Source organism: Lolium perenne, chromosome 5 (genome assembly GCF_019359855.2).
Source record: "Lolium perenne isolate Kyuss_39 chromosome 5, Kyuss_2.0, whole genome shotgun sequence".
Lineage (NCBI taxonomy): Eukaryota > Viridiplantae > Streptophyta > Magnoliopsida > Poales > Poaceae > Lolium > Lolium perenne.
In genome coordinates this window covers 128319443-128341731 of record NC_067248.2, presented here as the reverse complement: position 1 = coordinate 128341731, position 22289 = coordinate 128319443, and the positions used below count along the sequence as shown (strand labels likewise).

Below are 22289 nucleotides of genomic sequence, written 5' to 3'. Positions count from 1 at the left end.
TGAACGCTTCCTGGTACATGAGCTTGTATCTATTAAGATGGAGATTTTCAAGGATTAGAGTTCCAACAACGTACGCCACTGTTACATCTTGACATGTCTTCCAGTCGACCGCGCGTGCCCTTCCATCTAGCATATTTCTTGGCTGATCCGATGTGATAACGCCGATAGATGCTGCGACAAACCATGCGCCGCACCAAGGATCCGACCCTGCCGCAAGCTCCAGCATCTTGAGGTAGTTTTAATTATTAGGACACGATACTTTGGTACGATGATTCATTGAGTTCGTTCTCATCTTGCCTAGGCAGGTATATTCATGGTCACGTCTTCAATTTGAGCACCGTGAAAGTAGATCGATCGAGTTCACCTAATCTTGGTGGTCTACAATCTAAGAAGGTCATCGTCACGTGTTAAATCGTGAGCTCCAGGAAGGAGATTACATGAAGAAACATCCATCAATATGTGAATTGGAAGAAGACCTATCCGAGGCTGCAAGCTGCTATAGCCGGCCTTGGAGCTATGGAGGATGAAGAAAAATATAAATCAGGAACAGTTGAAGAACGAGTTGCTTATCCAGATGGGCTCTCTGAAGAACAGTCCACTTATTGATCCAAGATATGTCATCGATGTGCGCGAGAAATAAGCAAAGCTAGATCATGAGAAAAAAGCCAGGTCAACCGCCTGGTGAAATTGGTATGGGCTCAAAATCTATTTCCCTATTTTAAAATAAAAAGTTCAATGTTGATATGGTGAGGGGAGAACAGTCGAACAACAATGAATAAGTTTGTTAACATATTTAATTTGTTGCAGGTTTCTTGATATGAATTTCTTTCTTCATACCATGGCGCTGTTGGACTTTACGTATTGTTGTATCGTCTTAATAGATCTTCAGTGATTCGTGGTGGAACATACTGCTACATAATAGGTACATAATATGTACATTACCCTGGGTTTTTTTTATCATCGGTTTGAAATCTCAGAGACAGAAAAAATTGTGCATGTTAATTCTAAATTATTGCGACTCTGTATTACTACTAAACCACGATCTGAAATACAATTAAAATACAATTATATAAAGCAATATGAGATTTATTCTTAGCAGGCAAGTATATTCATGTTATTTGTTATCGTGAACTTGTATTTGTGAAGGGGATGTATTTACTGAATATTCTGAACCAGGTCCCAGTACGGTACCCATTTTCTAGGCCATCATATAGATCAAAAAGGCGCAGGAACATGGGAAGTTTCAGAGTTACACAAATTTTCTATCCTACCAGTAGGGGCTTGGTCATTTGAGGTAATGTATTTATAAACTCACATTAATTCTCTATTTGGTACTCACAGAGCATGCTCATGGTAATGTCACAGATTTGTATAGAGTACGAAAAAAACAGGATTACCAACCGCAATTTCAAAAATGCTGCTTATAATAAAGGTCAGCATAGTTTTGCTGTCGCTGCTGGCCGACACAGCGCTGACCCACCATGCCCTGAAGAAAAAGGCCAGCGAGGGCCTGGTCGAGTGGAGCTCTGCTGCTGCTGTGGTTGCCTGTCCCAATGAGGCAAGACCGAGCTGGTGCAGCTGCACCTCGGGCGGGTGGAGCTGGCGCTGCTTGCCTCTGCGTGCCGAGACGAGGCTGGTACAGTGTTTTGACCACCGATGATTAACACGAATCTAGACTGATGTTTGATGCAAATGAGAAAATCTGTTTGTGCTTATAGTGTTTTGTCTGGCTGTTCCCGGCTCTTGGCAACTCAGTCCGTGAGATGAATGGGAAGTTCAGATTTCTGCTGGATCACTCACATGTTTTCTAGCAATAGAAGAACCTTGGTGCTAATCACTTGAGCTAATTATATGTTTTTATTCATTTTGTTTCAGGTATGCTATCACGATGATTATATCCAACCCGAGAATGGGGATAGCCATTCTTTCGACAGCAATGAAGCAAGTTCAGATAGTCAATGAAATTATATGTTTTGGAAAAGGCAATCGGGTCATTCATGCCACTATTGTCAGTGTATCCGGAGCATTGGCGCTTTATCAGAAATAGTTCAGTTCAAACTATTAAGTAGATCATACTGGCGGTTTGCATCAGTTGGTGCTCAGCTGAGCTTTTTTAGGGTCAAGTTCCATGAACTAAATGTTCAGACGGGCTGGCCAATGCATCAACTTGACTCAAACAGGTTCGGTTATGTTCTGGGTCAAGCATGTGGTGAATGCATTGTGCATCCAGATAATGTGATGAATGTATACGAACTATATACCACATGCTTATTACGCAAATAAGAGACGTCATTATTTTAGCAAAGCAAATAATCAGAGCAAAACAAAATGGGGCAGTTAGTATTTCTGGCCTCAAAAACTTACCGAGAATGCAAGCCTGACTTTTGTATAAACTAACAGATGGGAGAAAAAAATTATCATTCAAACAACTATTAGAAAATAAATTTAGTGATCATAATTATTGGATTAAAGTTTTAATTAAAATAATAAACGTGTATATTAATACTTTAATATTGAATAAAAACAACAAAATATGTTGTCCCTAAAACATCTACCACCCAAATATTGTCTAGCCCCGCGAATTCGCGGGCCACCCTGCTAGTTCTATCCGAAAAGGAGAGCTTTAATTCATTATCGTCGGGTCGCTAATCTGGCGGCGCTAGAGATTTCCTAAGGGCAGCGCTAGGAATCGGAACCCGATGGTTCTCTTTCCATCGGACCAAGCTGTGGCCACACGATGGAACAGATGATGGCCGTACGATGATGAAGCCGTCCCCACAATGAACCAATTGAAAGATCGAGATGTCGCCTAGAGGGGGGGGTGAATAGGCAATTACAAACTCTTGCGGATTTGTCTTGTAAGAATGCGGAATTAAACTAATGTTTAGTTTACAAGCACAAACCCTAAATATGCTAAGCTCAACTAAGTGTAACAATGGCAACTAGAGCTAAGCAAGATAGGCACAAGATATATGTAGCACAAGTGATAGCAAGATATATGTACTTCAAGCACGATGGCTATCACAAGGAAAGAGAGCTCGGGTATAGAAATAACCGAGGTACGCGGAGACGAGGATGTATTCCCGTGTTCCCTTGCTTTGCAACAAGGTACGTCACGTTTGGAGGAGTGGAGGTCCCACGAAGGATTCCCCGCGCCACGAAGGCTCACCCTATTCTCCGAACCACACCCACGAAGGATAATTGCCCTTTCCTTATGGTTAGCTTTTCCTCCGCTCCGGAGATGGCAAGCTCCACAACCACTTCACAAGCTCCACGAAGGAGAAGCCCGGGCCTCTTCACAATCTTCTTGAAGAGATCACCGGAGCACCAACCGCCAAGCCAACTAGGAGGTTTCCCTCCAAGAGTAACAAGCTCACGGTCTCTCACTCGAACTAATCGTGGTGGAGAGCTCAACACTACGCAATGATGCAAAGCAAGAACACTAGAGGTGTTCAAATCCTTCACTCTCAAATCCCACCCAAACAACAAATGCTAGGATGAGATTGGAGAGGAAGAACAATGGGGAAAGTCAACAAAAGACTCCAAGATCTAGATCCCAAGAGTTTCCCTCACTTAGAGAAGAAATGGATTGGTGGAAGTGTAGATCTAGATCTCCTCTCTTAGATCCCTCAAGAATTAGCAAGAACTATGGGAGGAATCAAAGGGGAGAGCAAGTTCTTCCAAGAGCAACAATGGAGGTGAAGAAAGGGGAAGAACTGACTCAGCCCAAGGTGGAAGAAGGGCTATTTATAGCCCAAGAGCAAATATAACCGTTGAGGAAAAGTTGGGCTGAGTCAACCATCGGGGAGGCCGGTCAACCGGGCCTGAGGCCGGGCCGTCCGGACCAGCCGGTCCAAACCGGTCGGCAGGCCGGACCCCGACCGGGGTCACTTTGTGTCGTCCAGGAGGTCATCCGGTTGGCGCCCGGTTGGCGACCGGTTGGCGACCGGTCGACCGGACTGCGCGCCGGACTGGCCGGTTGGTAGGCCGGTCAAACCGGGCAAGAAACCGGGCCAGCAGGGAAAAACATGTTTTACTAAAACTGTGATAACTTTTATGTCCGGATCCCGATTGATATGAAACCAATTTTGTTGGAAAGATAACGACGAATAGAACCCTCACAGGATATTTTTAAATGTTTTTAGGGAGGGAGTCTCCCACCGTCAAGAAACGGTGAAGACGTCAAACTCGAAAACGCAATAGAAGATGCATGCGGATTCCGTTTTCGATGAACTTGGGCTTGTTGTAAAGCTAGCAACAAGCTCAAGAACCTCACACAGAGAAATACCAAGAAGCAATAAGGATATGCAAAGTATGCAAAGGATTAAGCTCCCTAAGACGATGTGATCAAGTTACTCAACCGAAAGCCCCTCTTAATAGTGCGGCTATTTATCCTATAATCCGGTCTCCCAACAACCACCTTGAGACCGGTAAAAGGAAAACCTATCAAGGTCATACCTTTTCCTTGCGCATCCCGCTTGATCTTGATGATAACACTTCAAGCTCTACACAAGCCGGAATGCCTCACTTGATCAATGTTGCTTCGTGAAGACTCACAAATGCTCCCCCATACACTATGATGGGAAAGCTCCATTGATGCACATCTTCACATGTCCATTATCACCAAATGGACGGTAAGCTTCAAGCATGTGATCCACTCAAGATGCTCATCTTGAACTTGCCCAACTCAACCTTGTATCTTCTCATACTCACTTAAGATAGAGCATGGCTAGTATTGAGTTCCACATAAGAACTCCATCTTCATTTCTTCTTCTTGATCATATCACATATATATCTTCATACCGATGATCTTGATGCCAATACACAAGGTATACCTTTATCTTCATGGCATCCATACTTGAATCCAACACATGGAGTACAAGTAGTACCTATGGAATATTCCTTCATATAAACTCAATGAAAACATTAGTCCATAGGGGTTGTCATTAATTACCAAAACCACACATAGGGGCAATATACCCTTACACCAATCCCGCGTGTGACTGCCTCCGTAAATGGTAGGCCAGATTGCATGCTTCCGAAACAGATCATGCGGATCTCAGCTAATTGTGAATTATAATTTGTTTCCTCCTAAATGTTTCCACAAATGATACCAGATTTTAGGCGACTAATAAATCTGGGATCTGATAAACCGTGTTTCCAAGCAGCTTAATCTCTTTCCTTATTTTGTTCCTTCCAGATCAATTTATTTTCAATACAATTTGATGTTTTAAAGTAATAAATATAATTTTGCTTCAATAATAACAGGAGCGTGATTTAGTAATTTGCTTCCTAAAAAATAAATGTAGAAAAAAAAGTCACGATTTGTATTTGCAATACGCATCTTTTTTGATGATAGAAACGTTCGCCTTGATTAATGGAAGCATCATTTTTTTCAGATTCCATTCATTTGCAATGGCGACATGTTTTTGGACCAAGAAAGGACTCATCTTGGTAAATGGAAGCATCATTTTTGTGGCGCTAGGAACATATTGGCTGCATCATCGACAACTCTTTCTACAACCAATAGAAATATTTATTTATCCATGTTAGTATATTCGATCTATGAACACAACTTTTGATGCAACCAAAACAAATTTCAGTCCGATGAAAATATATGCTTCACAAAAGAATTTTGTGGAAGCACAACATGAAGCATGAAGCAATGAAAAAATTAATTTGATTGAAACAAAAATTACAACTCTTGTAGTGAAAAAATTAAACACTATTACACAACAATGTTTTCACTTCTCCTTAACCAGCTGCCTCATTGACCATTGTATGGGCTGATCATGGACGATCTCCCATGCGCTGCAAGCTCCTCCTCAACAAGGCATTGGTGTCCAACGGTGGCGTACTCGGCAGTATAGCAACATCACTAGACATACAACTAGAAGCAGGTTAGGCATAATTATGTTTATATAATAGAAGCATCAATTAGTAACACGAAGCACGTCCAAGCAATAAGAAAGGTTGAAGTATCAGTTAGAAACTGTGTGTCAAGCAAACACACATGGTTGAAGCACATACTACTAGCATTTGAAGCAAAATTATTGTACGATGAGAGCATCACACAATGGCAGTAGTTGAAGAAAACAATCAATTAGGAAAACTTGGTCGGCGTAAAGCAACGGTTCGATGCCATCAGAGCATATATAATTTCCTAGAGAAATTTCCTTTTTGCAAATTGGCATGCTTCTGGACAAATTTTGGGTACTGAAATTTGTGATTTGAGTGATGTCGCAGAGCATATGTATATTGGAAGCATAACTCAAAAATCAAGGAAGCATGCTTCATAAGCAGTGAAAGCATACTTATTTGAATTGGCAAAATTTATTTCCTTGTGGCAGAAAAGTGTACATTAGAAGCACATGTGGGGAACAAATGAGGCATGAGTAACAACTACTGGAAGTAAGAAAAATATATGCTTTGAAAGCAGGTTGATTCGAATCATAAAAATCAAGACCACGCATCATACCAAATAGTGTGTCAAAGCAGAAAACTATAAAACCTAAAATGAATAACGATTTCTCTCAAAATTACCTAATACCTAAACCTTAGACCCTAATAGGAAGCATATGTATTTAGAAGCATGAATTTAGTTCTATTTCGACACAAATCATCTTTACTGGAAGTATATAAATATGGAAGTGGAAGCACTGATATATCTAAGCAAGGAATTATAGTTCTATCTCAATGTAACCAATTTGTATTGGAAGCATAGATATTTCGAAGCACATAACAAGTGTTGTCTCAGTATAATTCATCTGTGCTGGAAGCATATATAATTTTGAAATTTGAATGAGCTATACTTGCCTCCAGCATGTGGGTGCATCCTCCTTTGATGTACATATCAATTTCATCCGAAATTACTTGTTTGCCTTCCCAGCTTTTGCACATTGTATGAGTATGATGGGCAAACATAAGACCCTCGAGCAATAATTATGAGTTCTCTCCAAGGATCCTTAAGGCCAAGCACTATGTCCATCAACCGAGCCAATGAGAAACGACTCTTCAGCATACTATCTGGTTTGGCATCCTTGGTCATTTTGTAGATGTTTGCTGCAAAAAAAATAAGAAGCATGTTGATGTGTGAGACTGCAGAAAACTATGTGGAAGCAAACATTCAGAAGTTATGAAAATTTATAAACATTAATATGGAATGATGGAAACCAGAAGCATCAATTTTTTTTGTATGAAACATATTAAAATCTATGTAGTAGCATGCATATTTGAACATTGTAAAAATACAATGGTTGCTGTCAATTTTATGTGGAAGTGTTACCCAACTTCACCATCACCATCGGTGTACTGGAAAGGCATTGTAAACATGAAGCATGGATATAAATCCGACACGACATAAACAAGTAGAACATGGAAACATGTAAAAAATAGTTCTCGCACTATAGCAAGCATCAATTTGATTCCCCAAACTAGCTACTAGTAAGATTATATTACACCACAATATGTAGGAAATTATGTGACTCGAATATATGACAAACATAGAAAATCCGCTAGGTATATGAATCAGGATGAAAATTTGGAAGCATCGAAATATAAAACATCATTTTGTTTGTAAGAAGCATGTTGTAATCAACATAGAAGCAGTCAAGTTTATAATATATAATGTAACAATGGTTCCGCCGATTGTTAAAAGATTGTACCAACTTCAACTTCATCAGAGCATACTCCTTACACGCGAAAAGCTTGAATAAGCAGTATGTGGAAACATAAAAAAAAAAATCAATTGTTACCATGTAAAGATCTATAAACTAGGATATACACTACATGGCCACGATATGGAATTGCTCACGGTACTCAACTATTCCTCTGGAAAAATTGAATCCAGAATTCCATATGTTAGTGAACTGCAATACCTTTATGTTCATAAGATTCAGAAATAATACATGGATACCTTAGGTGTATCTTTTGCCCATTACCTTCTCCCCAGGCCGCGTAGCCGTTGAAGGGGGCGAAACAGAGGGCGAAACTGTGACCTTGAGAGGTGGAAGTAGCCTCCAGCGCTGAGCTTCGTCGGGATAGAGCTGCCTCGAACCCTACTTCGTCGGCCGCCAATCAGTAATGCAGTCAGAGCCCATGCGTGCCGCCGGCGAGCAAGAAAACCATCCGCGGCCACCGGTGCTCGACCTGGATTAGGAAGCGCGGTGGGAGAATCGGGGCGATGGGAGGAGAGAATTGGTCGACGGAAAGCAGGGCGATGGGGCTTGGAGGGTCACACGGCGGCGGGGCTGATTTCGCTCACATGGATTGGGAGGCGTTACGGGAGTCCGGTGAGTAACTGCCAAAAATTTCGCGATTTGGTTCTGGAAAAAGCATGCTTCGTTAGCTTGCAAAAGGTTAAATGGGAACCGTCCGATTGGAAGCTACATCGACGTTGTTGGAGAGGTCCGACCAAACCACTGTCATCGGACTCCGTAGTATAGTATTTACCATTTCCTAAACATGATTCCCGCGCTCACCGGAACACAAAGGAAGAGTAGAGTCAGAACACGATGACGTGAGCATGAGCATGAGCACGAAGCTACGTGGGTGGACGTATATGTACATGTGTCTCTTTTTCAGACCAAATTCAAAATAATGTACTTTTTCTGATTCATATTACATGTCACTAGAATAAATGTATTTAGAATTAAAATATGTATAGATACATCTATATTTAGTGATAAATAATATGAATTGGAGCGAGTAGATTAATGAAAAATGATAAGTTCAGAACGAAGAGTCTGAAGCAAACTCCAAACTTCCGACCTGTCTATAACTTAAAGGTATTGGTTTCAGGCCCAATTTTTTTTCCTTTTGCATGAGCACGCACTTATACCGTGGGCCGTCTAGCCGGCAGCGAGCTCTGGTGCATGCTTAGAGCATCTCCACCGATGCCTCCGATAGTGGTTTAGATAGCAATTTGAGGGCCGGGGACGAAAATAGGCTTGCACCGGCGCACTTTAAATGGCGCCGGCCAATTTTGAATCCCAATAGAATCGCCGGCAACCCCGTGCCGGCCCCTTCGCCAAGAGCGTGAATCGGGCGCGCTGGCGCCTTGCGGAACGACGATTTTCGCGGGTGGGGGCGCCTTGTCAGCGAGGGACGCGGCGGTTCGCATCGGAAACGACGCGGAGAGGTTGGTTATCGGCGTTAATGGCCTCCCGCACGGAAACCAAAACGGCGAGAGCTGCGACTGGCCACGCGGCGTCCACCTACCTTGCCCACACGCCTTCAGTGCGCGTCTGCCACCTTCCTTAAAACCACACCAGCACGCACTCCTCTCTTTTCCCCCGCCGTCCATCCCTAGCCGCCGCCGTCCTCAACCTCCGCGCGAAACCTCCACCCGCAAGCGAACGCGATGGCGCACAACGATCAGGCCGGCGGCAACGACGACGACATCCTCCGCTTGACGCAGCTGTCGTACGACGAGACCGACGTGCTGTACTGGCACCGTGTCCCCGTGCTAGTGCAGTACAAGTTGTCGCACGACTGGCACGTCTCCAACGGCGGCTTCGCCGTGCCGCCACCGCGAGGAGCACAGACGCGGGCCCTCGCCTGGCAACGACGGTCCGAGATGACGCCGGAGGAGAGGAGCCTCCCGGAGAATGCCCTCGACAGCCCGTCCTGGGAACAATGCTTCGTTGACGAGCACGCCGTCGAGCTCGCGCGGACGGACAATATTAATCCCTCGGGCGGCCGCTTCAACAACGTCGGCCGCCGTGCCTGGTGGTACGGCCGCGACGTCGACACCACGCTCCGCGAGTACGGTATCATCCACGCGTCTGCGGGTAACGGGAGCCTGTCTACTTCCCGCAGGCAGCGACCATGGTGCCTCCGCCTACCACGCAGAGGGCGTCGGAATGGACCACGTCTTCCGGAACCTTCCGCACCGGATCGTCTGCCGTCGGGCGCACGCGCTCGGCCGCGCCCGCGCCTCCTTCCGGAGGCGTCGTCATCCGCGACGACGCGACGCGACGCGCCTCCTCTGCTCCGGTTCGTCGGACGACGGGGTCGGGCCGCCGCTCACGCGTCAAGGAGGAGGACGCGTCACCACCACTTCCGCCGGCGAAGAAGAAATGGTGGGAGAAGGAGGCCGAGGCGCAGGCGGCCCTCCGTGGAGACGACGACGAGGAGGAGTTCCCCGCCCAGAGCTTCATCATCGGCCGCTCCGTCGACGAGGACTACCGTCACATCGCGATCGACCCGCGGCAGGCGGCGGTGTGGTCCGCCAGGGACCACGGCGCCAACTTCGTCGACCTCGCCGGACCATCCGAGCTGTCGGCGCCAAAGGAGGAGGAGGGCGACGACGCCGACAGCTGGTCCTTCGGGTCATCCAGCGGCGACGAATTGGACTTCAGCGCCTTCGACTCCCCGCGCCGCTAGATGTTTATTTTTAGTATTTTAGTTTGAATTCGTGTTAAATTTGTACAAATTTCGTTCGAAATACGTATAAATATCGTGTTGCAAATTTGTATTTAAATTTTAAAATCTATCGGAACCGTCTGTCTAGGGGCGCCGGTGTGGAAGCACTTGCCTCAAATGAAGGATGTTGTGCCAGCATCCCCAAACGAAGGTGTCAACGCCCCTGCCAGCGCCTATTTGAGACGCGTCGGTGGAGATGCTCTTAGATGCGTCGTTGGAGGGGGGCGGAGGGAGTAGCCAACCGCGCGGGAACCAAGGAGCACCCGCAGGTGCAGCAGAAAAAGTTCAAACTCAAACAATCACACGAAAGCTAGCGACCGAACGAAGCATCAAGCATGTTGGACATTGTTCGGCCTCTAGCTAGTCTCCTGCTCTGCTATGGCTGCTGCCGCGTCACTGCATCATCAGCTCCATGGTTGAGTTGCACGCAACGTACTGATGCGAGTGCGCGTGTGGGCATGATGGGTCGCGCAGGTTTTGAGTTCGAATTGGGGGAGCACTCCAGAGTGGAAGAAAGCTGCGTCATGGATCGCGCAACAACAGCAACAGCCAGGGTCGATAATCGACGGTCGATCCTCTCCAGTTCTCTATAGACCATCCATTCCGTTGGTCCATCAATCAAACTCCATCAAGCCGTGTTTTTTGCTGCGTTGTCTACGCGAGGTGCCGCGTGATGCGACCCGGTGGCTCGTACGCACGGGCACGGGCGCCGGAGTCTTCTCCAGCGACTCACATGCACGCCGGCTGCGGCTGCGGTAAATTCAGGAGGCTGTCCACATAGTACATCCCAATAAAACCGCCATGTGCTGGGCCAGGCGTTGCCTGTACTGTGAAGGCCAGCATTCCGATGCGCCTCCACCGGAGCTGACGCCCCTCGCGTACGGCCGTTTACTGCTCGACCGCTCCCGGCCAAGCGCGTCCTACCGGCTTCTTAGAGCATCCGGCCCGGAGCAAAAATAAAATAGGTTCGCACCGGTGCGTTTCAAACGACGCCGGCTATTTTTCGAGCCTAAGGGCAGCTTCAGCGGCGCGACGCATTTCGGACGTTCAAACGGACGCGTCGTGTCCGTTTGCGTCGAGCTAAATGGTTGAAATCTTTCGGGCGTCCGGTTGCGTCGGGGTGGCTCCAGCGGCACGACGCATAAATTTTTTTTTTCATTCATGAAGCCATAACTTACATGAATAAAAAAACATAAAAAAGCCAGAAAGACGTGCTAAAAGTATGTGCTGTCTACTAGTCGTCGTCGCTGACGAGGTCAATCAACTCCGGCGTCGACCATGGAAGCTCGTACGCCGGCGGTGGAGGAGGTACCGCCGCATGGGCATGAGGCTGTGGCCCTTTAAGAGGCTCCGACGCCATCTCGCCTTAAATGGCCTGCCAGTGCAACGTCTACTAGCTGAGCACGCTCGCGGAAGCCGAGGCACGCCATTAACGCGGCCCTACAAAGGCTGCAGCGCGCCGCCCGGAAGTAATGCGCGGAAGACGAAGCAGTTGTGCCGCTGCCAGGCGGGCCCGTGCGAGGACCGAGCGGACACTTTGCGCGTCCGTGCAGCGTCGGCAGAGACGCAAACCTGGTGCATATTTGGGCCAGGTTTGCGTCTCCGCGGACGGCCCGGTCACTTTGCGTCGCCCCGCTGGAGGTGGTGCCAGACGCATTTTCGATCACGGCGGACACAAACGGTCGCTCAACGTCCGTTTGCGTCGCGCCGCTGGAGATGCCCTAATAGAATCACCGGCAACCCCGTGCCGGCCCCTCCGTCAAGGGCGCGCCGGCGCCTTGCGGAATGACGGTTTTTGCGAGTGAGGGCGCCTTGTCACCGAGAGGACGCGGCGGTTCGCATCGAACACGACTCGGGGAGGTTGGTCATCGGTGTTAATGGCCTCCCGCGCGAGAATCCAAACGGCGAGGGCGGCGACTGGCCACACGGTGTTCACCTACCTTACCTACGCGCCTTCCATGCGCGTCCGCCGCCTCCCTTAAAACCCCACCGGCGCGCACTTCTCGCTTTTCCCCACCGTCCAACCCTAGCCGCCGCCGTCCAACCTCCGCGCGAATCTCCCACACAACCCGCCAACGATGGCGCACAACGACCAGGTCGGCGGCAGCGGCGTGCTCCGCTCGACGCAGCTTAGCTTCGATGAGGCCGACGTACTGTACTGGCACCGCCCCGTGCCAGTACAGTACAAGTTGTCGCACGGCTGGCACGTCTCCAAGCGGCTTCACCGTGCCACCGCCACCACCGCCAGGAGCACAGACGCGGGCCCTCGCCAGGGAACGGCGGGGCCAGATGACGCCGGAGCAGAGGAGCCTGCCGGGCAATGCCCTCGACAGCCTGGCCTGGGCACGGCGTTTCGAAGACGAGCGCGCTGTCGAGCTCGCGCGGACGAATAACCGCTTGGGCGGTTGGTTCAACAACGTCAGCCACCGTGCCTGGTGGTACGGCCGCGACATCGACGACATGCTCCGCCAGTACAGCTTCCATTCGTGCGTCCGCGGGCAACGGGAGCCGGTGTACTTCCCGCAGGCGGTGAGCATGGCGCCGACGCCGACCCTACAGAGGGCGCCGGAAAGGACTGCGGCGTCTGTAAGCTCGCGCACCGGATCGTCGTCTACCGTCGCGTGCACGCGCTCGGCCACGTCTGCGCCTACTTCCAGAGGCGTCGTCATCCACGACGAGGCGAGGCGCGCGTCCTCTGCCCCGGCCCGTCGGACGAAGGGATCAGGCCGCCGCTACCTCGTCAAGGAGGAGGGCTCCTCGCCACCACTTCCGCCGGCGAATAAGCAATGGTGGGAGAAGGAGGTCGAGGCGCAGGCGGCCCTCCGTGGCGACGACGACGAGGAGTTCCCCGGCCAGAACTTCATCCTCGGCTGCTCCATCGACGAAGACTACCGGCATATCCCGATCGACCCGCGGCAGGCGGCGGTGTGGTCCGCTAGGGACCACGGTGCCAACTACGTCGACCTCGCCGGAACATTCGAGCTACCGGCGCCAAAGGCGGAGAAGGCCGACGAGGAGGAGGCCGACAGTTGGTCCTTCAGGTCATCTAGCGCCGCCGACGACGACCTAGACTTCAGCGCCTTCGACTCCCAGCGTCGCTAGATGTTTTTTTAGTTTATTAGTTTGAATTCGCGTTAAATTTGTACAAATTTCGTTCGAACTTCATATGAATATCGTTTTCAAAATTTGAATTTGACTTTCTAAATATATCGGGGCCGCCGGTTTGGGGGCGCTGGTGTGGGAGCAGCATCCCCAAATAGAGGATGCTCTACCGGCGCCCCCATACGGCAGTACCGGCGCCCCTGCCGACGCCTATTTGGGGGCCGCCGATGGAGATGCTCTTATCTTTTATCTCTAAATAGGAAGCCTCCACTACTTGATTTTTTTGAGCTGTGGTGCCTCCACGTCACTCCCTTTTATTTGCCAATTGCGTTGGGTGTCCCTACGGCCCTTCCCTACAATTTGGCTAACGAGTTTAATAGTTTATGCTGATGTTCTGGAGGGAAGCGCCTACGCAGATTGAAGTTTCTAAAGGCAGGCAGGTCTGTGGCGGAAGAAGTAACTATTTATCAATCGAGTTCAACGCCACACTATAGTTTGCTTCACATGACACCAGCTTATGTATCGTATCGGTTCTAAAACGAATAGGTAATTGTATAGTTTCTATAATTTCTCGCTGCAACGCGCGGGGTGTCATCTAGTTATAAAAGTAACGTGGTACAACGTACAGTGTATTGTGCCGACAACCTGAGGATGTGTCCGTTTGCATCGGCCACAGATAGAAAATAAGATCTCCAACACGATTTTTATATCTTGCCTTGTCAACCGTGACGAATTTAATGCCGACACGACCCGTCGCCAACTGCTACTGCGGCTTCTCACGTGGCCACTAGTTTCTGCCCTGGCCGTGGGGGCATAAGAACGACGTTGCCGCGGTATCGACCGACAAACCCTAGATAGCTATCAACAATCCCTCGCTCTAAGAACACACCTAAGCCAAGATCACCCGGATGGCATGCGAGCATTACACACATGACAACGATCGCCATAGGGGAGGCATTCAATGCGGAGGATATGACGGAGATCGCCACGTACAAGGAGGATGAGGGCCACGAGGCTACATTTGGGTTGTACCACAAAGGGATTGGGGCTTTGGCGGAGACCACAACATGCAATATGGTGGTGCTCGTGAGGAGGCCATGGCGGCGACTCAAGCGGAGGCCGATGCACTGATGATGGCAATGACGCAGGAGCCCGCGAACGACATCGATAACCTACAGGACTTCGACGACGAGGTTGACGTCCGGGGATGAGCAGCGGGACCTACTCGTATCGTTCGAGACCACCACCGTGATGTGTCTGCCCACCAGCTCATGGCTCCCGTGCGGCCATACCTATCAGACATTAGGGTGCAAATTCGGCGACCACGACAGCCAGACGCAATGTGGTGCACTGATCCCTAGATGCGATGACCCGTCAAAAGCGCGAGGTGGTGGTGGAGGCGAGGCGGAGCCGACACAAAAGGTTGACGCGAAGAACCGAGAGATGGAGGATGCGGTGGTGGCTTTGGAGGCGGCATAGACAGAGGGAGATAGAGGGGAGAGAGAGGGGGGGGGGGGGGGGAGAAATCCCAGTTCGACGTCGAGAAGGCTATGGTAATAAAGAGGAATAGAGCATGTCGTGACGCTAAAATGATAGCAGCGCTATTGCGCTGAAAGGAGAAATGTGATGAGAGAGACCGAGCAGCGGGATAGCCAGGATAAAGCATCGTCATGCCGATTTGGCTGCAACGCTCCAAGCAGTGGAGGCACACATCAATATGGTCGTCCCCTCCGGCCCCACCGAGGCGGATGACGACGAGGAGTAGCCGTGGTGTCTAGGGCGCAAGACGGCAAGTACATACGGCCATCGTAGTTTATGTTTAAATTCCATGTGATGAACACTATCTAAGTTTAACGAAACTCAAATCTACCTATGTTTGTTTGTTTTGTGTCGCTAACTTTCGGGAGCTGAGTGGTCCATGCCACTTCCGCGCGCCGATCAAAACGGACAACCACATCCTGGTTGGGTCGGATAGCTAGGGAAGGTTGGATTTTTCGAACTACTAGCAATGGAAGGCGCGGCGGCACGCCGCGCCATATGGTGGATGGTTGACGATATTTTTTGGCAGTGGTAAACATTTGTGGGTTATAGTTAATTTGTTTTGTCTATTTAGAATTGTGTGTAAGGATCTACTTGTGTGTCGTTTTATTTTTATATGGTAGTTATATTTGTCAATGGGCTGTGGGATATTGTATGCTGCGTGTGTGGTTTTGGATGATGTGTTTGGCGACATGGACATATTCTAGAGGCATAGTGATAGAGCTTTGCAGCGTTTCGTGTTGGTTGTGTTTTTTTTTTTTTGCCTATGTGGCGTGCACCCATGAATGATACATATGTTCAAAAATACTTTGTGAAGCCACTGTTAAATGATTTGACCTGGTAGGTGCATCCATACAGAAGAACAAAGGCTATGTAGTACTGCAAATTTGCAATAAGTAATTACATAGCCCATGAAATTATGTGACATAAACAGTGCATGCACTACTAAATAATCGGTATTACATAGTTTATTTACTGGTCTATGTTACCTAAGAAGCACATTGAAGATAGCAGGTTCTATTTAATATAAAAATACATGTTACCTAAGCAGCACACTGAAGCTAGCAGGTTCTATTTTATATAAAAATACGGTGCAATTTTACTGACTAAAGCTCTCTAGGACTGGTGTGTTGCTGTTCTGGGTCTTGGAGACCTCAATTGTACGTTTTCCTCTTCCTCCACAAGGACGCAAGTGTCCTACTCCTTTTTTTTTCTCTTACTGCAAGAGTTGTGGACTTGTTGTCTTCATGGAGGATATTGGGCAATTTGCCGGTGTACTCTCCATTCATGAGTATACGATAATATTGAGAAATTTAGGGCACCAGCTGTAAGTAACATGGAAGTAAAAATTGATTTGATCTACCAAATATGACAATTAAGCCCAAGGGATTAGTTGACTACACATAAATTTAGCTAAAAGGGTCGTTACAGTAATTGTACATGGATACTTAGATACTTGATGTCACGCAGGTGGATAATATTTTTGGTAGAATTGCATGGATACTTAAATGCTTGACACTGTGGCGTGTTGGCGATGTTCCATACTACAGCGGTAAATAGACGAATAACACTTGACATGGTATTCTCGGTGCAGGTGCTGACAAAATGGATACCTCGATGCAGAATGTCTGTTTGATCGGTTTGGATACTCCGTTACTTCTCTCTTTCAGAACAACTTATAATCTGGAGCTGAGATTCCGGTGTTTTCTTCAAGGAAAAAAGTTCATAATTAGTGTCTTTGTTGTACAGAAACCTTTTTTTACTCACGGGAGGTTTATTCCAAAATTAATTGCACAGTCTAACAAATGTGCCATGGTATAGAAGTGGCAGACAAAATAAATGATCATATTGAATAGATGAAGCACAGAATAGAACGGAACCTAATTAGTTCCACATGAAATCAACAGTGTAAATAAAGAGAGATGAAACATTTTAATTATCTGAATGCATGAAGCTATGTCTAAGTTCATAGATGTACCTGCCACTAGTAGAAAAACGTCCATGCGTACCGGTTCCAGAGGGGCATTCGTACCGGTTTTGCAACCGGTATAAAACTTCCGGCACTAAAGCCCCCCCCCCCCCCCCCCTTTTCGTACCGGTTGCTTACGAACCGGTATAAAAGGGGCCTCCACGTGGGCCACCAGGAGAGCTCAGGGCTAAGGATCTTTGGTACCGGTTGGTAATACGAACCGGTACCAAAGGTTCCCCCCGCGGCAGGGAATTTGCCCAAATCTCTGCCGCGGCAGAGAATTGGCTTTTTAGGGTTTGGGAGAGGTTTAGGGATATCGGTTTGTTTCATATCGCGTCGATGCACCAGAAACGCGTTTGGGTTTAGGTAGTACATGAAGATCAAGATGATGCATAGCAAGTTGGTGCATATAATATAACACACATGTTATTGCATGAGATCGCAAATTAAGTAGCACTATGCATGAAGATCGATCTTCATGCATAGTGGTGCTCTCCGAGGCGTACTCTATATATGTCTATTACATGTAGCATAGTGGTACTCTTCGAGTCAACTATATATGTAACATGTACATCTTCATTCATAGTGGTGCTCTGCGAGTTGTGGTATGACGTCCCGAAGGAAAAATCCCGCCAATTCCTCGCCTATTGCTATGAAGCGGTCATCGATTGAGAGCTTGTTCCGCTTTCTTGCCAACTATAAAAGAATAAGATACAAATGAATACATGAAACAACTATTACTGAAACTCAGCACAACTTATGATAACAAAACAATTTTGTGAAGATTGTTTTTGTACCTCTTTATTTCTTTCATTATTCGTTCTCTCGTTGACAATTCTGCGGATGTACTCGCAAACGAAGAATCCACAGAGATCGGTCCCCGGAGGTTGTTGCGGGCATTTCTTTACAAGAATATAATTCAATCAAACAATAGTCAAGTATGATAATTAAAAGGTGTGTGGACCTAGGTAGTACTACTTACTTTCGCACGCAACCATGATATGATCTGAGGTGCATACTCTTACAGATGCTCCAGTACCCCCGGTCTAAGATAATTGTAGTTTCAGTAGTTGCAACACCACTGTCGTCTAGTGCAAGTATTTACAATCTTTTTCTCCACTGTGACTCTCAAGACTCTTCATGGGAAAATACAGGTTTGGATAAATAAACACCTACCGTGTCCAGTGTCTAACCTTAACCCTGTAAATATGAGAGAGGTTCCGTTGCACAACCCTGTACACTGATTGTTTTATTCAATAACATTATAGGGACACCAACCTTCAAAGAGATCTTCTGGTGTGGGAAATTACCAAGTTCAGCAGTACATGAATTTCAGAGGGTACAATAAACCTACGCCACCACAAGATAGTGTCACAACTATCAAATTCCCTTGCAACCCAAGGACCCTAGAAAAAACCATAGTCATTCATTGCGTCTGGTGCATTATTATTAGGTCAAACCATAGCACCTTGTGCTAAATAGGAAGATTCCAAATAATTTTCTGAAAATAAATCATAAACTGCATCAACTACAGTAGACAAGTGATCAGAGTTTGGTAGCAATGCCACAGCAGGAGGTATATATATGTAAGGAATGGTTCATGCTTCATTTGTGTTCAGTGGACACTAAAAACTATCAACAATCAAACAATGCATTGCAAAGTCCGCCGTACTAATTAAAAATAAACTTAAGAATCACATACCGTATATTCAAAGGGATGCTTACATTAACACATCTAATGAAACATTATAACTATAAAAAAAAGTAGTATCCTTTCGCATAGTTGAATTAGTATCACTTTTTTCCGTTTCAAGGTTTATTCTAAGCAAAATTCCAGAAGTCAGGCTGCAATGTTAAGTTCCAGTGATAAAATAACAATGAAAAGATATACTGAAATATGTGCAATTGTTTTCGTGAAGCAAGTAATGGCTGGTGCTGGCTGATGTGTACTTCTAGTGCGACCAACTCATGGTAAATTTATAAGTAATTGGGCTGAAATGTAAAGGTCTGTACCAAAAAAGAACCAGACAACTTCTGAGAGGAACTACTTGTAGAGCAAAGATAAAACTAATCGGAACCAAAGGACACAAATATAGTTCTTAGTGTGTTCTATTTCAAGGAATCTATGGCACATAGCCATGCTGTCACGAAATAATATATTGCATCAGTGTCTCAGGGGAATTGAAAGTAAGAGGATTTCTCAAAAGAAAAGACAAAACATGGCATTCATTTATATTAACTAAAATACCATGAGAGAATCAACACATTAATGGTGCTACGAACAACGCTGCACCTTGGACAAAAACTGGAATACCTATTTATTTCTAGATATTATATGGTCAAATCTATATTTTGAGTTTTTTTACCTCAGTGTAAAACCAAGCTGTCAAATAAAAAGGAATTTGAAGCATATGTTTGCCCATTGAACATTTAGCTGAGATGCTAAAACAGGTATAACGCAAGCAAGGATATGGAGAACCACTAATATTCCGAAAGAAACCTACTAATTACATATGAATGACACATACAAAGCATTCATCTTTGCCGCCCTGCAAAAAAGTGTATGATTACTCTTCTGTGATGTTACTTGTATAAATGGAACTGCAAGAGAGAGAAATGCGTAACAATTCAAGAATCTTCAGATTATCCTTTGGTACCACAAAATAATTAATTGCATCAGTGTCTCACGAAAATTGAAAGTAAGAGGATTTCTCCAAGCAAAAGACAAAACATGAAATTCAGTTGTATTGACTATAATACCATGAGAAAAGCAACACATTATTGGTGCTACAGACAAAAATGGAATACCTATGGGCAAACTACTTTATTTCTAGATATTATACGGTCAAATCTATATTTTGATCTGATTGCAAAATCAAGCTGTCAAATAAATGCAGTTAGAAGTATATGTTTGCCCATTGAACATTTAGCTGAGATGCTAAAACAGGAATAATGGAAGCAAGGATAGAGAGAACAGTAGAACACTAATGTTCCAATATAATTACTAATTGGATGTTATTCACAATTCAAATGCAGTGAATCCACCACCAAAGTAAAATATTGTAGCAGCTCTTTTCGTGCAATGATCTTGATCTTAAAGGAACTTTTGGATGCCATCTAATTTTTATCATTAAACAACTAAATATATAAAAAAAATCAGAGGTACCAACACACTGAATGCACAAAAACCAATGCTCATGAAACATAAATGAACAACTAAAAATATCTGGAGGTTCAACAATTATATACTTACATGATATATGAACATTGCAATTTCCCTAGGCTGGCTCTTCCTTCATTTCATGATGTCTTCACATATTAATTTTCTGCTAGTTGCTTTCACGAGATTGGACCAGCTTACTGAACCATCAAATAAGTGATTAAAACAGTAACAAAAATAGAGTTTAAGGTTAAGTTGAGGGAGCAAAATGTAGAAAGGAAACAACTAACGGATGCACAAAAAGACAAATCCAGAAAGATGATTTTGGCAAAATAAACTCACACTGCTGCTCCAATGATGAGACACACGATTGGGTGCAGCTGGGGTGGTACATGCTCTGGGCGTGCCCTCCAGCTGCATCTGCAAGGAGGAGGTACTCGGCCGGACGGACATGGCGCATCAGCCTTCAGTCCTTCACTCCAAACCAGCGGCCTTCCTTGGATCTCGTCAACTGAAAAAGAGCACATCCAGTTGCAACATAGGCAAGACCACTGACCATGGGCGTAAGCAAGTAAAGCCGAATCAAAGATCGGGAAAAGGTTAAAACGTACTGAAAGAACACAAACCAAGCCGGCGGTCGGCTGCACGACGGTGCTGGGCTTGATGACCGGTGGAACAACCCACAACTACGGCTCATCTCCACCTACCCGCGCAGGGCGTCGGCTGGGGCAGCACGCACGATAGGCAGGCCGAGCACGCGGAGACGACCAACCGGCGACGGCGCCGGAGCTAGGCCGGCGGCCGGCAACCACGGAGAGCTCGGTTAGGGGAGAGCTCAGAATAGTTCGACAGAGAGATTTGGCAGGGAGGAGATCCGTCCACCACCACGAAGACGACCACCTAACCGACCATGCCGCCACACGGGTCCACAAGTAGATCAATGTGCAGGTCCCCTTACCATCACAAACAAATAGATCAACTCCGGGGCCTCCGCCCCAACCTCCTTGCACCTCCTAGCGGCCAGACGAAGAGCAGCTAGCGTCCGCCGGAGCTGATCCCAAAAGCTGCCGCCGCCCGATCTGAGCGGCGTGATGATGCAAGTACGCGCCGGTAGGATGCAGTCCACGCAGCACCGGCAAGGACCGCCCGCTGCAGGCCGGAACCCCGATTCCGGTTCCGTCCATCGCGCATAGGATCCTCGACTTCTTCGTTGTGCTCCATGCCTCGCACCACCGCCTCTCCATAGGTGGCGCAAACCAGACCTTCCCCTGCCTCCTTTGCTATGGATGGGGAGGGGGGCGGGGCGCAACCACCATGGCAGTTTCCGGCGGTGGCGAGGAGAGGCGAGGGGCTGGGGCTTGGCGGAACTCAAACTTCTCGGCCAGGCAAAGTTGAGCGCGCCCCCGGAAGGTTGAGGGCACGGGGAGGCCGGTGGAGAAGACAGGGGATCGGTTGGGCTCGGGCATAGATCGAGATAGGAGAAGAAGATTCCTGAAAAAGGTACGTGGAGTGAGACAAAAAAAATAAGGCAGCACAGATGCCGACAGGAGGGACATGAAAACCAGTTCGTGGGCATGGTAGCACCGCTTTGACTGCATGCCTCATAGCGGTCCAAAAACAGCTACATCCACTCAGATCATCACCCAGGTAAGAGAGAAGCAGTAAGAACGAACTTTGAAAATTCTAAGACAGCACCTAAACTACACACAGAAGGAACGCTGCAGAAATTAACCACCATAGAACCTACGTGTCAACATGTTGTTAATCCAAAAAAAAATTCAAAATTATGAGAAAAATGATGTTTGTTCCCAAATAGTATAGTAGTTATTCTATATGGCGTCTTGGCTTTGGCTTTCGGAGAGTGCAAAGTTGGCACCCCTCCGGCTACAAATACTTGTACGGAGTAGCAGATTAAAGTAATACCTAGGCTAAAATATGTCAAGGTTTATTGAACACAGGACAAGTATTTAAGGGCGGAGAATCAAGAACTGCAAGTAAGCTTATTAGGTGAAATTCCAAGTTGTATAATTGAACTCTAATCCAAATGCCTCATCTAATTAATCAACTTGAATTTAAACAGTTAGCTAGAAAACA

At 46.7% G+C, this 22289-nt stretch overlaps 2 long non-coding RNA genes across 2 annotated transcripts; one reads left to right on the top strand and one right to left on the bottom strand.

Moving 5' to 3' along the window:
- Positions 1-799: 799 nt before the first annotated feature.
- Positions 800-2263, top strand: LOC127304809 (uncharacterized). Its single transcript, XR_007853542.2, has 2 exons — positions 800-922; positions 1177-2263. It is a non-coding gene; the product is annotated as an uncharacterized lncRNA (long non-coding RNA).
- A 15185-nt stretch (positions 2264-17448) lies between these two features.
- On the bottom strand, positions 17449-21683 carry LOC127299886 (uncharacterized). Its single transcript, XR_011744975.1, has 5 exons — positions 20807-21683; positions 20289-20706; positions 18018-18441; positions 17833-17937; positions 17449-17731 (listed from the first exon to the last, which is right to left on the bottom strand). It is a non-coding gene; the product is annotated as an uncharacterized lncRNA (long non-coding RNA).
- Positions 21684-22289: the final 606 nt, after the last annotated feature.